This window comes from Pogonomyrmex barbatus, unplaced genomic scaffold (assembly GCF_055798465.1).
Source record: "Pogonomyrmex barbatus isolate J1 unplaced genomic scaffold, ASM5579846v1 scaffold7, whole genome shotgun sequence".
Taxonomy (NCBI): domain Eukaryota; kingdom Metazoa; phylum Arthropoda; class Insecta; order Hymenoptera; family Formicidae; genus Pogonomyrmex; species Pogonomyrmex barbatus.
In genome coordinates, this window is record NW_028297171.1 from 5,124,538 (window position 1) to 5,139,756 (window position 15,219).

Consider the following 15,219-nt stretch of genomic DNA (forward strand, 5'->3'; position numbering starts at 1 on the left):
TAATTAAATTCTAATTAAGAAAATATCGTTTAGGATTTATCGTTTTTAACTGAAGATTTAACATTTGAAATTCGTTCTTATTGATTTACTATGTACATTATCTTTTTATACTTATAAGAATTTATAATAAGAACTTATAATAAGAACTCTAATAAGAATTATTAGAACTTATAATAAAAGAATTGCTTATAAAAAGGCATTTGAAATATTTATATGTATTTTGATTTTACTTTTTGAGCAGATATATATTTATAAATATATTTATTTATGTAGTATGATACTAAATAAATAAATATTTTATGTGACAAATTCTAAATTTCAAATATGATTGATGACTTGTATCTTCAGTTAATTAAAGTTTGGACTTTATATGCATTTAGTTTGATACTTAGTTATCACATATATAATTAAAAATAACGAAGAATGTATTGTTTATATTTTGGATTCACTTTGCAGATTGTCATTTTAAATCGATACTATAGATTAGTTAGTAACCGCTCTATGTATAATTTTTATCCTCCTATTAATTAATTTATTTATTATAAAAGACAAATTAATTATTGTATTTTTTTAGATGTAATTTCTAACGATACGGAATTAAGAATAATGAAATTTTGTAATTATCTATATAAAATTCTACTAGAAAATTAGTTGTCTAAAGTCCATTTAATGTACTTTATATTACAATATTAAAATTGTGTACAATATTAAATTATCGCAAGTATAAATATCGCAAGTACATTTTGTACGTTTTTATGTCAAGTATAAAAAATTAATAAAGATTGATGTTATATATTTTAGAATAAAAATAATATCACACGAATTTACAGTTTGTATGATTTGTAAAGGAGTAACGAATAATTAGAACTGATATTTTAGTAAGGATTATATGAAATCCAATATTAAAAAAATCCAGATTAAAAAAATAAAGAGATAGAAACGTTTCAAAATTAATAACTGGAATTTCTAGAAAAGATTATTAATTTCTATGAAAAAGTGCTTTTCGAAGTAGTAATATAATTGCGAAGAATATGGTTGCGTTTATATATTGCATACGTTATTTCTTACTTACGGGTCCGATAATTTCTATTCCTCCATTTAAGTCATATCTTACAGGAGGTTCAGGATGATTTCTTCGAAAATGTCGACGCCAGTTTCTCAAACGATACATTGTATTTCTCCAGCCATTACGGATGTTGTTTATAATATTGTCGACACCTGCAAAAATACTATAAATATATATCTTTGCACATATGTGCATTAAATTTGACGAAGAAATTTTTTTTTAATAATAACTAATCGCCTTTGTTCAAATTTATAATAAATGAGGACATATGATTATTAAAGTCTAATGTTAATAATATCATGTTATAGATGTATAGATACTTCTTCAACAAACATTTAGAAGATTTATATATTAAATTATTAACTATAAAGTTATGAGCCAAAATGTTATGAAAATTAAACTTACCATAAATCATTACAATATAATTACAATTATACAATTATTACGCATATTACAATTATTATTGCAATCAAACACACTGCATGTATTATTAGATCAATAAGTGTGATCCTACGTCCTGAATGCAATGTCTGATCGACAGTTTTGTTGTTTGTACTATTTGTTGAAACTATAATTATGTTTTTTGTTAATTTTATGTTTCCGGTTATGACATCCGCTATCTGATCGACAGTTTCGTTGTTTGTACTATTTATTACAAATATACTTATGTTTTTTGTTAATTCTATGTTTCCGGTTATGACATCCACTGTCTGATCGACGGTTTCGTTATTTGTATTACTTATTGAAAATATACTTATATTTTTTGTAAATTCTATGTTTCCGGTGTTGACATCTATGAAAATATCGACATTTCTTTTTTAATTATATGTTATAATTATATGACATAAAGCCTAATTTTATTGGACATTTTTGATACGTATCCGACAGATTTTTATTTTTTTTTTTCCTTTTAAATAATATTATGAATTGAGTGATTCAATCATGATATTAAAATTAATTTATGTTGTCAAATTAATTTAATTAAATTGAAGATATAACTTTGCTATATCTACTTTTTAATGTTGTGTTAAATGAAGACTCATATCACATATTTATATATTTTACTGGACCATAAAAATTAAATAAGTATAAGTCAAGCTATAGATTTGATAGTTATTTAAATTTATTAATTTAGAGTTTCCATTATTATTTAATAATTTCCTTTGTTTTACATATTTACATTATTTCATTATATAAAATTAATTAAACCATTAATATATGTTTCAATCTATGTTATTTTTTGATATTATGATTGAATTTTAATTTTACATTTGCACATTTATATATGTATTACTTAATTTTATTTTTATTTTATTGTAAATTATGATTGTTGTTTCATACATGTATATATTGTTTAATTTTTTAAAGTTAAGTATAAATTGTAAAATTAAGTATATAATTGTCTTACCTGGGGTTACGAAAATTACGAAGGCAATGATAGCAGTGAAAACGGAACATTGTAGTTGCGTATTCATGATTATTTATCTTTTTCTTAATTAGAATTAATAAAATTTAACCGTATACTTATATTTCTTTTATTTACTTAGTCGTTTAGTTTATTCACTTTCAACACTTGTTGTAATATCTATAAATTAAGAACAATTAATTTTGATGTCTGAATAAGAAATGCGTTGATATTCTCTTAGTTTATATACGACGTGTAAAAACAGAGAAATACAAAAGGAAATCGAGATTGAGTTAAATATTTATTATTTAAGGATATAAGAGTGACCAGAAAATGTCAGAAGAAACAGAATATATTTAGTAGTAAAATGAAAGAAAGAATTTCAAATTACAAATGAATACAAAACAACTAAAATTTAATAATATTTATTGTAAATTGAATTTCTCTTTGTTACTTTTGCTTGGCAAAATTGCAAAAAAAAAACGTTAAAAATCATCTTAAATTTTTCATATAATAATTATTTAATTGAATTAATTGAGGGAGGCAGGAAGCATATATTTATTGTTAAAGTAACTTTCAAATAGCCATGCCACAAATTTATGTAAATTAATCACTAATATTATTACTGTTTTTTACATTCACATTATATAATTGTTATTAACGGTTAAACAGCAAAATAAAATTGAAAATATAATTTCAAAATCACAAAGCAATTATAATATGAGGACTTTTCTCGTATTTGCCAATATAATTTTGAATTTAAGATTGCAATTTAAGTTAGCAATCGATTAGTGATTTTTATGAAAAAAATAGAATAGTATATTAAATTCAAATCAAATTTAAATTAATGACTATTAATTAAAATATGAAAATTATGAAATATTTATAATTCTAATCTGAACGAAAATTTTGATCGTTTAATTCTCATGGTATAGCTTTTTGAGGAAATCACGGAAACTATGCAAACTGTGCAAGTTTTACTGAATTTAGTACATAGTATTAATAATTATCTCACTACAATTATTTACATGTATTATAACAATATATGTATGTAAAGCCGTATATTATAAACACTTTTTACATAAATTCTTTTTAAATAATATTATTTTAGAACCTGTTTTCTGTCAAGGCGAATTTTAATATAAATAATTTTGTCATGCTTATTTTGTCAAATTATTCTTCTACGGAAATAAAAAATGTCATAGGTATAATATCAAAATATTTAAAACAAATATTACAATTGTAAAAATTAAAATACTTACGAACTACAGAATAAGTAATGATTTTTCGAGTTTTGTTAATATGTTATAAATCATAAGGTTTTGAATTCATATAATTTGATTTAAATACGTACAATATTATCAATACAAAAAATAATGGCTTAACATTAAAAAAGTACTAATGAAGCATGATACAAAAACTATTATTAAATAGTTGAATTCTTACTTAGTTCTTACTTAATTATTAAATTCTTACTATTCTTTATCTTACCAAAGCGAAAATTTACCGCCTCTATGTCTTATGTATATGACAGATAATGTGGTAATGACAACTAGATGTATTGAAGTCGAGAATGTTACTTCTGTTTGTCCATATCACCTTAACCAATAAGAACGAATGCTATTTGTTGTCAGAATCCTACATAGAAGCTTTATTTTACAATATAATAAAATTTGCTTTTCAATTTTTTTAATTATATTTGCTCTTTGTTTCTCTTAGATAACAAATAAAGCAATAGAGAAAAATTAATATAAATTGATATATCTGAAAGTTGTCACAGAAAGTATTAAAAGTCGATTTAATTTTAAAAAAATATCATATATGTATTGACATGTTTTCGTAAATTTTATTATATTTATATTTATTTATTTTTTAATATAATTCTAAATTAATATTTTTATTTTTGAAATTTCTTCTTCAGGTGTTGTTTCTATGATTTATAATTTAATATTAATTTATTCCCTTGATAAATAAAATTAATATTAAATTGACTACAGTTTAATAATTTAAATCTTTTCTGGGGAGCACAGAAAAGGTAGTATGAAAATATAATGCATTTGACAATGTTGCGTTGCAAATTTGTCGTTTTGAGATGCGAAACTAATGAAATATTCATTTATATTTGACATACGACACATAAATGCATTCAACTATATATTAATTATTTACGAGATATGGTCTTAATTAAGTAATGTATTTAACGACAGTTGAATATAATAATTTAAAAGAATCAACAATATGTGTAAATTTATGCGCACGTATTAATGCGGAAATTAACACGCATAATAAAGGTAATCAGCTATTAAACAAAAAATTTTTTATGTCATAAGACATGTATAGTTAAATAATTTTGTATATGTATTCGATCCATATGACATAAATATTAATTTACAATTAACAATAATATAATAATAGTATATACTTCTATTATTAGTAAAGATATTTTGGATAACTTTTAAATAATCTAGTAATTTCAGAATATTGTCAATAAATATATTTATATTCATATTACAATCTACTACAATGGCAGTCAAAGTATATGAGCGACAGTAAAACTAATCATACAAGAAAATGTTGATTTTGTCAACTTATCTGAAGTTAATTTATGTTATCTTAAATTATCTTATGTTAACTGATCTTAAATGTAACATTTATATACATATACATGTAAATTATAATTTTATTATGTTATATTATGTAATTCATTAATTCATATAAACTATAATATATGTATAATTTGTATTTCATAAATTATATATAGTTATACTATAATAATTTATATATAATTATACTTTATAGTTTATAAGAAATTAATAATGTTATCATTTATAACATACTTTAAATTTTAATTAGGGAAATATGATTTATCGTTTTTAACTAAAGATTTAACATCACATTTGAAATTCGTTCTTATTGATTTACTATATGCAATATTATCTTTTTGTACTTATAAGAATTATTAGAACTTATAATAAAAGAATTGCTTATAAAAAGTAGGCATTTGAAATATTTATATGTATTTTGATTTTACTTTTTGAGCAGATACATATTTATAAATATATTTATTTATGTTGTATGTTATCGATACTAAATAAATAAATATTTTATGTGACAAATTCTAAATTTCAAATTATAATATTAATGTATTTGTATCTTCAGTTAATTAAAATTTACATATAATTTATATGCATTTAGTTTGGTATTTAGTTATCACATATATAATTAAAAATAATAACGAAGAATGTATTGTTTATATTTTGAATTCACTTTGCAGGTTGTCATTTTAAATCGATACTATAGATTAGTTAGTACCCGCTGTATGTATAATTTTTGTCCTCCCATTAATTAATTCATTGCTGTAAAAGACAAATTAATTATTGTAATTTTTAGATGTAATTTCTAACAATACGGAATTAAGAGTAATGAAATTCTGTAATTATCTATATAAAATTCTACTAGAAAATTAGTTGTAAAGTTCACTTGTTACACAATGTTACTTTATATTACAATATTAAAATTGTATATATTAAGTTATCGCAAGTATAAGTATCGCAATATGCCAAGTACATTTTGTACGTTTTTATGTCAAGTATAAAAAATTAATAAAGATTGATGTTATATTTAAGAATAAAAATAATATTACACGAATTTACAGTTTGTATGATTTGTAAAGGAGTAACGAATAATTAGAACTGATATCTTAGTAAGGATTATATGAAATCCAGTATTAAAAAAATCCAGATTAAAAAAATAAAGAGATAGAAACGTTTCAAAATTAATAACTAGAATTTCTAGAAAAGATTATTAATTTCTATGAAAAAATGTTTTTCGAAGTAGTATTATAATTGCGAACAATATGATTGCGTTTATATATATTGCATATGCTATTTCTTACGCTCGATAATTTGTATTCCACCGTTTAAGTCATGTCTTACAGGAGGTTCAGGACGATTTCTTTGAAGATATCGACGCCAGTTTCTCAAACGATACATTGTATTTCTCCACCTATTACGGATTATGTTTATAATGTTGTCGAAACCTGCAAAAATATTACTATTATAAATATATATCTTTGCACATACGTGTACTAAATTTAACGAAGAAATTTTAATAATAATTATTAATCGCCTTTATCTAAATTTATAAATGAAGACATATCCCATTAAAGTCTAATGTTAGCAATATTATATTATAGATGTATATAGGTGCTTCTTCAACAAACATTCAGAAGATTTATATATCAAATTATTAATTATAAAGTTATGAACCAAAATGTTATGAAAATTAAACGTACCAATATATTTTATCCAAAATAGTATTATAAATATAATACAACCCACTACACCTATTATTAGAGTAATTATATATTTGCGCCAATGTCCTGAATCCGATGTCTCATGGACAGTTTTGTTGTTTGTACTATTTGTTGAAACTGTACTTATATTTTTTGTTAATTCTATGTTTCCGGTGATGGCATCTATGAAAATATCGACATTTCTTTTTTAATTATACGACATGTAAAGCCTAATTTTATTGGACATTTTTTGATACATATCTGACAGAAGATTTTTCACTTTTTTTTTTTCTTTTAAATAATTTATTATGAACTGAGTGATTCAATCATGATATGATTAAATTTAATATGTCCAAATTAATTTCTGTTGTAGGTATCGCTTTGTTATATCCACTTTTTAATGTTGTGTTAAATGAAGACTCATGTCACACATTTATATATTTTATATATTATTATATACTGGACCATAAAGATTAAATAAGGATGAATCAAGTTATAGATTTGATAATTATTTAAATTTATTAATTTAGAGTTTCTATTATTATTTAATAATTTCCTTTGTTTCACATATTTGAATTATTTTATTATATAAAGTTAGTTGATCCATATGTTTCCATACATGTTTCAATCTATGTTAATTTTTTATATTATGACTGAATATTTTAATTTAATATTTTAATTTTACATTTGCACATTTATATATGTATTACTTAATTTTATTTTATATACTTGTAAATTATGATTGTTATTTCATACATGTATATATTGTTTAATTTATTAAAGTTAAATATAAATTGTCTTACCTGGGATTACGAAAATTACGAAGGCAATAATAGCAGTGAAAGCGGAACATTGTAGTTGCGTATTCATGATAACCATTATTTATCTTTTTCTTAATTAGAATTAATAAAATTTAACCGTATATTTATATTTCTTTTATTCACTTAGTCGTTTAGTTTATTCATTTTCAACACTTGTTGCGATACCTATAAATTAAGAACAATTAATTTTGATGTCTAAATGAGAAATGCGTTGGTATTCTCTTAGTTTATATACGACGTATAAAAACAAAGAAATACAAAAGGAAATCTAGATTGAGTTAAATATTTATTAGTAAGGATATAAGAGTGACGAGAGAATGTCAGAAGAAACAGAATATATTTAGTAATAAAATGAAAGAAAGAATTTCAAATTACAAATGAATATAAAACAAGTAAAATTTAATACAATAATATTTATTGTAAATTGAATTTCTCTTTATTACTTTTGGCAAAATTGCAAAAAAAAACATTAAAAATCATCTTAAATTTTTCATATAATAATTATTTAATTGAATTAATTGAGGGAGAGAGGAAGCATATATTTATTGTTAAAATAACTTTCAAAATAGTCATGCCACAAATTAATTTATGTAATCACTAATATTATTACTTTTTTTTACATTCACATTATATAATTGTTATTAAACAACAAAATAAAATTGAAAATATAATTTCAAAATCACAAAGCAATTATAATATGAGGAATTTTCTCGTATTTGCCAATGTAATTTTGAATGATTTAAGATTGCAGTCGATTAATAATTTTTATGAAAAAAATAGAATAGTATATTAAATTCCAATCAAATTTAAACTAATGACTATTAAAAAATGAAAATGAAATTTATAATTCTTATGAAATTTATAATTCTAATCTGAACTAAAATTTTGATCGTTTAGTCCTCATAATATGTCTTTTTGAGGAAATCATGGAAACTATGCAAACAGTTTTACTGAATTTAGTACATAGTATTAATAATTTCATTACAATTATTTACATGTATTATAATAATATGTGTATGTAAAGCCCTATATTATAAACAGTTTTTACATAAATTCTTTTAAATAATATTACTTTACAGTCTAATGTTTTCTGTCAAGGCGAATTTTAATATAAATAGTTTTGTTATGCTCGTTTTGTCAAATTATTCTTCTACGGAAATAAAAAAATGTCATAGGTATAATACCAAATTTTTAAAACTAATATTAAATATTTAACTAATATAAAATATTACAATTGTTAAAATTAAAATACTTACGAATTACAGACTTTTTCGAAATACTTACGAAATACAGAATAAGTAACGATTTTTCGAATTGTGTTTAATATGTTATAAATCATAAGATTTTGAATTCATATAATTTGATTTAAATAACGTACAATATTATGAACAAAAAATAATGGCTTAACATTAAAAAAGTACTAATGAAGCATGATACAAAAATTATTATTAAATAGTTGAATTCTTACTTGGTTTTTACTTAATTATTAAATTCTTACTATTCTTTATCTTACCAAAGCAAAAATTTATTGTCTCTATGTCTTCTGCATATAGCAGATAATATGATAATGAGAGCTAGATGTATAGAAGTTAAGAACGTTATTTCTTTTTATTTGTCTATATCACATTAGCCAATACGAACAAATGCTATTTGTTGTCAGAATTCCACAGATCAACAAAACAGAATCATCTTTTTGTTAGAAGTTCCTTCTCCCTTTCACAAACAAGAAACTATTTAAGATAGCTTTACTTTTCAAAAGTATAAATTTCGCTTTTTAATTTCTTTAATTATATTTGCTCTTTGTTTCTCTTAAATCGGAAATAGGATGTTATTTGTTGTCAGAATTGTATGCAGTATCGTCTGTGTGCTAGAAGCACGTTTTCCATTATTTTACAAATAAGAATTATTTAAGATATAATTACTTTTCAATAATGTAAATTTTTTTACTGATACTTTTTAAATGTAACATATGTTTGTTAGAAATTCGAATTTCCTTTGGATAAAATGAAAAAGAGAAGGGGAAGTCTTCTGAATCGAATAAGTTTCTTTTCAACTTTTTAAATTATATTTGCTATTTATCTCTTTTAGATTAGAAATAGAGAAAGCAATAAAGAAAATTTACGTAGATTTATCTAAAACTTTACATGAATAGAATTAGAAGTCAATTTAATTTTAAAAGCTATCATATATGTTTTAACATATTTACGTACGTTTTATTATATACATTTTTTTATTTTATAATGCACTTCTGAATTGATTTTATTCGAAATTCCTTCTTCAACTATGTATTGCTTCTTTGATTAAATAAAATTAAAATTAAATTGACTACACTTTAATAATTTAAATCTTTTCTATGATATTTATGGATGGGGAGCACATAGAAATGATAAGACGAAAATATAATATGTGTTTGACAATGTTGCAAATTTATCCTTTTGAGATACAAAACTAATGAAATATTTATTTATATTTGACATACGACACATAAATGCATTCAACTATATATTAATTATTTGCGAGATATGTTCTTAATGTATTAATATAAATATTTAACGACAGTGGAATATATTAATTTAAAAGAATCAACAATATGTGCAAATTTATGTATTAACGCGGAAATTAACACGCATAACAAATATACTCGAGATAATCAGCTATTAGACAAAGAATTTTTTATATTATAAAACAAGTATAGCTAAATAATTTTATGTGTATGTTAGATTCATTTGACATAAATATTAATGTACAGTTAACAGTAATTTAATATGTGGTTCTATTTTTAATTCAAGACAATTTTGGATAATTTTTAAATAATCTTATGCTTTCAGAATTTCGACAATATATATATATATATATTTATATTCGTATTACAATCCATTACAATGACTGTCAAAGCATATGAGCAACGATAAAACTAAATTACATAAAAAATGTTGAGTTTATAAACTTTTTAATATAATAGTTATAAATGTAAATAATTTATAAATATATAAATTATAATTTGTATATTATATTATGTAATTCATTAATTTATAAAAACATTTATATAATATATGTTTATAATTTGTATTTCATAAATTTATATATTTATAATTTATAAGAATTTAATAATATTATCATTTATAACATACTTTAAATTCTAATTAATATGATTTATCGTTTTTAACTGAAGATTTAATATTTGAATTTCGTTCTTATTGATTTATTATGTATAACATTATCTTTTTGTATTTATAAGAACTTATAATAAAAGAATTATTAGAACTTATAATAATATAATATTAAAAGAATTGTTTTCAAAAAGTAAACATTTGAAATATGATATGTATTTTGATTGTACTTTTTGAGCAGTACATATTTATAAATACATTTATTTATGTTATCGATACTAAATAAATAAATATTTTATGTGACAAATTCTAAATTTCAAATATTGATGTACTTGTATCTTCAGTTAATAAAGTTTGGACTTTATATGTATTTAATTTGATACTTAGTTATCATATACATAATTAAAAATAATAACGAAGAATGTATTTTTTATATTTTGGATTCACTTTGCAGGTTGTCATTTTAAATCGATGCTATAGATTAGTTAGTAACTAATCGCTGTATGTATAATTTTTGTCCTCTCATTAATTAATTTACTGCTGTAAAAGACAAATTAATTATTGTATTTTTTGAGATGTAATTTCTAACGATACGGAATTAAGAGTAATGAAATTTTGTAATTATCTATATAAAATTCTACTAAAAAAATTAGTCTACTTAATGTTACTTTATATTACAATATTAAAATTATGTATATTAAGTTATCACAAGTATAAGTATCGTAATATGCCAAGTACATTTTGTACGTTTTTATGTCAAGTATAAAAAATTAATAAAGATTTGATATTATATATTTTAGAATAAAAATAATATCACACGAATTTATAGTTTGTATGATTTGTAAAGGAGTAATGAATAATTAAAACTGATATCTTAGTAAGAATTATATGAAATCCAGTATTAAAAATATAAAGAAATAGAAACATTTTAACATTAAAATTAATAACTGAAATCTAGAAAGGATTATTAATTTCTATGAAAAAATGCTTTCGAAGTAGTGTTATAATTGCGAACAATATGATTGCGTTTATATATTGCATATGCTATTTCTTACTTACGGGTTCGATAATTTCTATTCCACCGTTTAAGTCATGTCTTACAGGAGGTTCAGGACGATTTCTTTGAAAATATTGACGCCAGTTTCTCAAACGATACATTGTATTTCTCCAGCCATTACGGATGATGTCTCTAGTATCGTCGACACCTGCAAAAATACTATAAATATATATCTTTGTACATACGTGTATTAAATTTGACGAAGAAATTTTTTTTTAATAATAATTATTAATCGCCTTTGTCCAAATTTATAATAAATGAGGACATATGACTATTAAAGTTTAATGTTAGTAATATCATGTTATAGATGTATGTAGATGCTTCTTTAACAAACATTTAGAAGATTTATATATCAAATTATTAATTATAAAATTATGAGCTAAAATGTTATGAAAATTAAACTTACCATAAAGCATTATGCATATTATAATTATAAGTACAATCACACACCCTGTACTTATTATTGTAATAAGTATAATGTGTATGACTAAATGTTTTAAATCCAGTGTCTGATCGACAGGTTTGTTGTTTGTACTATTTGTTGAAACTATAGTTATGTTTTTTGTTAATTTTATGTTTCCGGTTATGACATCCGTTGTCTGATCGATAGTTTCGTTGTTTGTACTATTTATTGAAAATATACTTATGTTTTTTGTTAATTCTATGTTTCCGGTTATGACATCCACTGTCTGATCGACGGTTTCGTTATTTGTATTATTTATTGAAAATATACTTATGTTTTTTGTTAATTCTATGTTTCCGGTGACATCTATGAAAATATCGACATTTCTTTTTTAATTATATGACATGTAAAGCCTAATTTTAATTGGACTTAATTGGAATTAATTTTTAAATTGAAGATATAACTTTGCTAAATCTATTTTTTAACGTTGTGTTAAATGAAGATTCATGTCACACATTTATATATTTTACTAGACCAAAAATTAAATAAGCATGAGTCAAACTATAGATTTAATAGTTATTTAAATTTATTAATTTAAAGTTTCCATTGCTATTTAATAATTTCCTTTCACATATTTACATTATTTCATATAAAGTTAGTTGATCCATTAATATGTTTCAATCTATGTTATTTTTTGATATTATGATTGAATATTTTAATTTTACATTTGCACATTTATATATGTATTACTTAATTTTATTTTTATTTTATATACTTGTAAATTATGATTGTTTCATACATGTATATATTGTTTAATTTATTAAAGTTAAGTATAAATTGTCTTACCTGGGATTACGAAAATTACGAAGGCAATGATAGCAATGAAAGCGGAACATTGTAGTTGCGTATTCATTATTTATCTTTTTCTTAACTAGAATTAATAAAATTTAACCGTATACTTATATTTCTTTTATTTATTAGTCGTTTAGTTTATTCACTTTCAACACTTGTTGTAATATCTATAAATTAAGAACAATTAATTTTGATGTCTGAATAAAAAATGCGTTGGTATTCTCTTAGTTTATATACGACGTGTAAAAATAGAGAAATACAAAAGGAAATCGAGATTGAGTTAAATATTTATTATTTAAGGATATAAGAGTGACGAGAAAATGTCAGAAGAAACAGAATATATTTAGTAGTAAAATGAAAGAAAGAATTTCAAATTACAAATGAATACAAAACAACTAAAATTTAATAATATTTATTGTAAATTGAATTTCTCTTTGTTAGTTTTGCTTGGCAAAGTTGCAAAAAAAACGTTAAAAATCATCTTAAATTTTTCATATAATAATTACTTAATTGAATTAATTGAGGGAGAGAGGAAGCATATATTTATTGTTAAAGTAACTTTCAAATAGCCATGCCACAAATTAATTTATGTATAATCATTAATATTATTACTTTTTTTTTACATTCACATTATATAATTGTTATTAACAGTTAAACAGCAAAATAAAATTGAAAATATAATTTTAAAATCACAAAGCAATTATAATATGAGGAATTTCTCGTATTTATCATTTTAATTTTGAAAGATTTAAGATTGCAATTAGTAATCGATTAGTGATTTTTATTAAAAAAATAGAGCAGTATATTAAATTCCAATCAAATTTAAACTAATGACTTATTAATTAAAAAATGAAAATTATGAGATTTATAATTCTAATCTGAAAATTTTGATTGTTTAGTCCTCATGGTATGTCTTTTGAGAAAATCACGGAAATTATAGAAACAGTTTTATTGAATTTAGTACATAGTATTAATAATTATCTCACTATAATTTTTGACATGTATCTTAACGATATGTATATGAAACCGTATATTATAAATATTTTTTACATAAATTTTCTTTAAATAATATTACTTTACAACATTATGCTTGCTGACAAGCCGAATTTTATATTAGTTTTATTATGTTCTTCGTTTTATGTTATTCATTTTGTCAAGTTATTCTTATATAGAAATAAAAAGTATCATAAGCATATCAAAATATTTAAAACATTATATTACAATTGGTAAAGTTAAAATACCTAAGAACTATAGAATAAAAATTATTGTAGTTTTGTTAATATGTTATAAATCATATGATTTTGAGTTCATATAATTTGATTTAAATACAATATTATCAGTAAAAAATAACTTCTTAACGTTAAAAAAGTACTACTAATGAAGCGTGATAAAATAACCAACATTAAATTGTTGAATCATTACTTTAATTTTGATTATTAAATTCTTATTATCTTTTATCTTACCAAAGCGAGAATTTACCGTCTCTATGTCTCATGTATATGACAGATAATGTAATAATGACAACTAGATGTATCGAAGTCGAGAATGTTATTTCTGTTTGTTCATATCACATTAGCCAATAAGAACGAATGCTATTTGTTGTCAGAATCCTATATAGAATCATCTGTTTGCTAGAAGTTTCTTCTCCTTATGGGTATGTGTGTGTATGTGTGTGTGTTATATCCATTGACATAATAGATTCCTGATTAACAATAATTAATCGTGTCCTTTTATTTTCAATGAAGACATTTTGGATAATTTTTAAATGAACTGACCTATAATTTCGGACCTATATCAATATTTGTACATTTACACATACATTTTGTATTTTATAATATATTACAAAATATATAAGGAATAATAAAATTAAATCGTAATAAACAATATTAATTTTATTATTATGTACACATGTATTATAATTTGTATATTATAATATGTAACTTATAAATTTATTTTATATAAACTATGATATATATTTACGATTTATCTTTTATAAGAATATATATTTATAATTTATAAAAATTTATAATATTTTCAATTATAACATATATTAAACTTTAAATTAAATAAATGTAAGTCATCAATATTAACTGAAGATTTAAGATTTGAAATTTATTTTTATTGCGATATTTTTGTATCCTAGACCTAATAACAAAAAGTTATATATCAGAAATAAACATTCGAAATATGATATCTATTTTTATTTTATTT

General features: G+C 21.6%; 1 protein-coding gene and 2 long non-coding RNA genes across 4 annotated transcripts in view; 1 reads left to right on the forward strand and 2 right to left on the reverse strand.

Moving 5' to 3' along the window:
• Positions 1 to 15,219, forward strand: part of LOC105432177 (uncharacterized) — a 337,430-nt gene that overhangs the window by 64,233 nt on the left and 257,978 nt on the right. The gene's annotated exons all lie outside the window — the stretch shown is intronic.
• Positions 10 to 3,725, reverse strand: LOC148934947 (uncharacterized). Its single transcript, XR_016140890.1, has 3 exons — positions 2,475 to 3,725; positions 1,472 to 1,859; positions 10 to 1,218 (listed from the first exon to the last, which is right to left on the reverse strand). It is a non-coding gene; the product is annotated as an uncharacterized LOC148934947 (long non-coding RNA).
• Positions 10,427 to 14,563, reverse strand: LOC105432169 (uncharacterized). Of its 2 annotated transcripts, none has more exons than XR_016140955.1 (5): positions 14,472 to 14,563; positions 13,003 to 13,175; positions 12,160 to 12,522; positions 11,756 to 11,901; positions 10,427 to 11,236 (listed from the first exon to the last, which is right to left on the reverse strand). It is a non-coding gene; the product is annotated as an uncharacterized LOC105432169 (long non-coding RNA). The 2 variants fall into 2 exon arrangements; XR_968359.2 differs by having other exon boundaries at positions 11,756 to 11,912.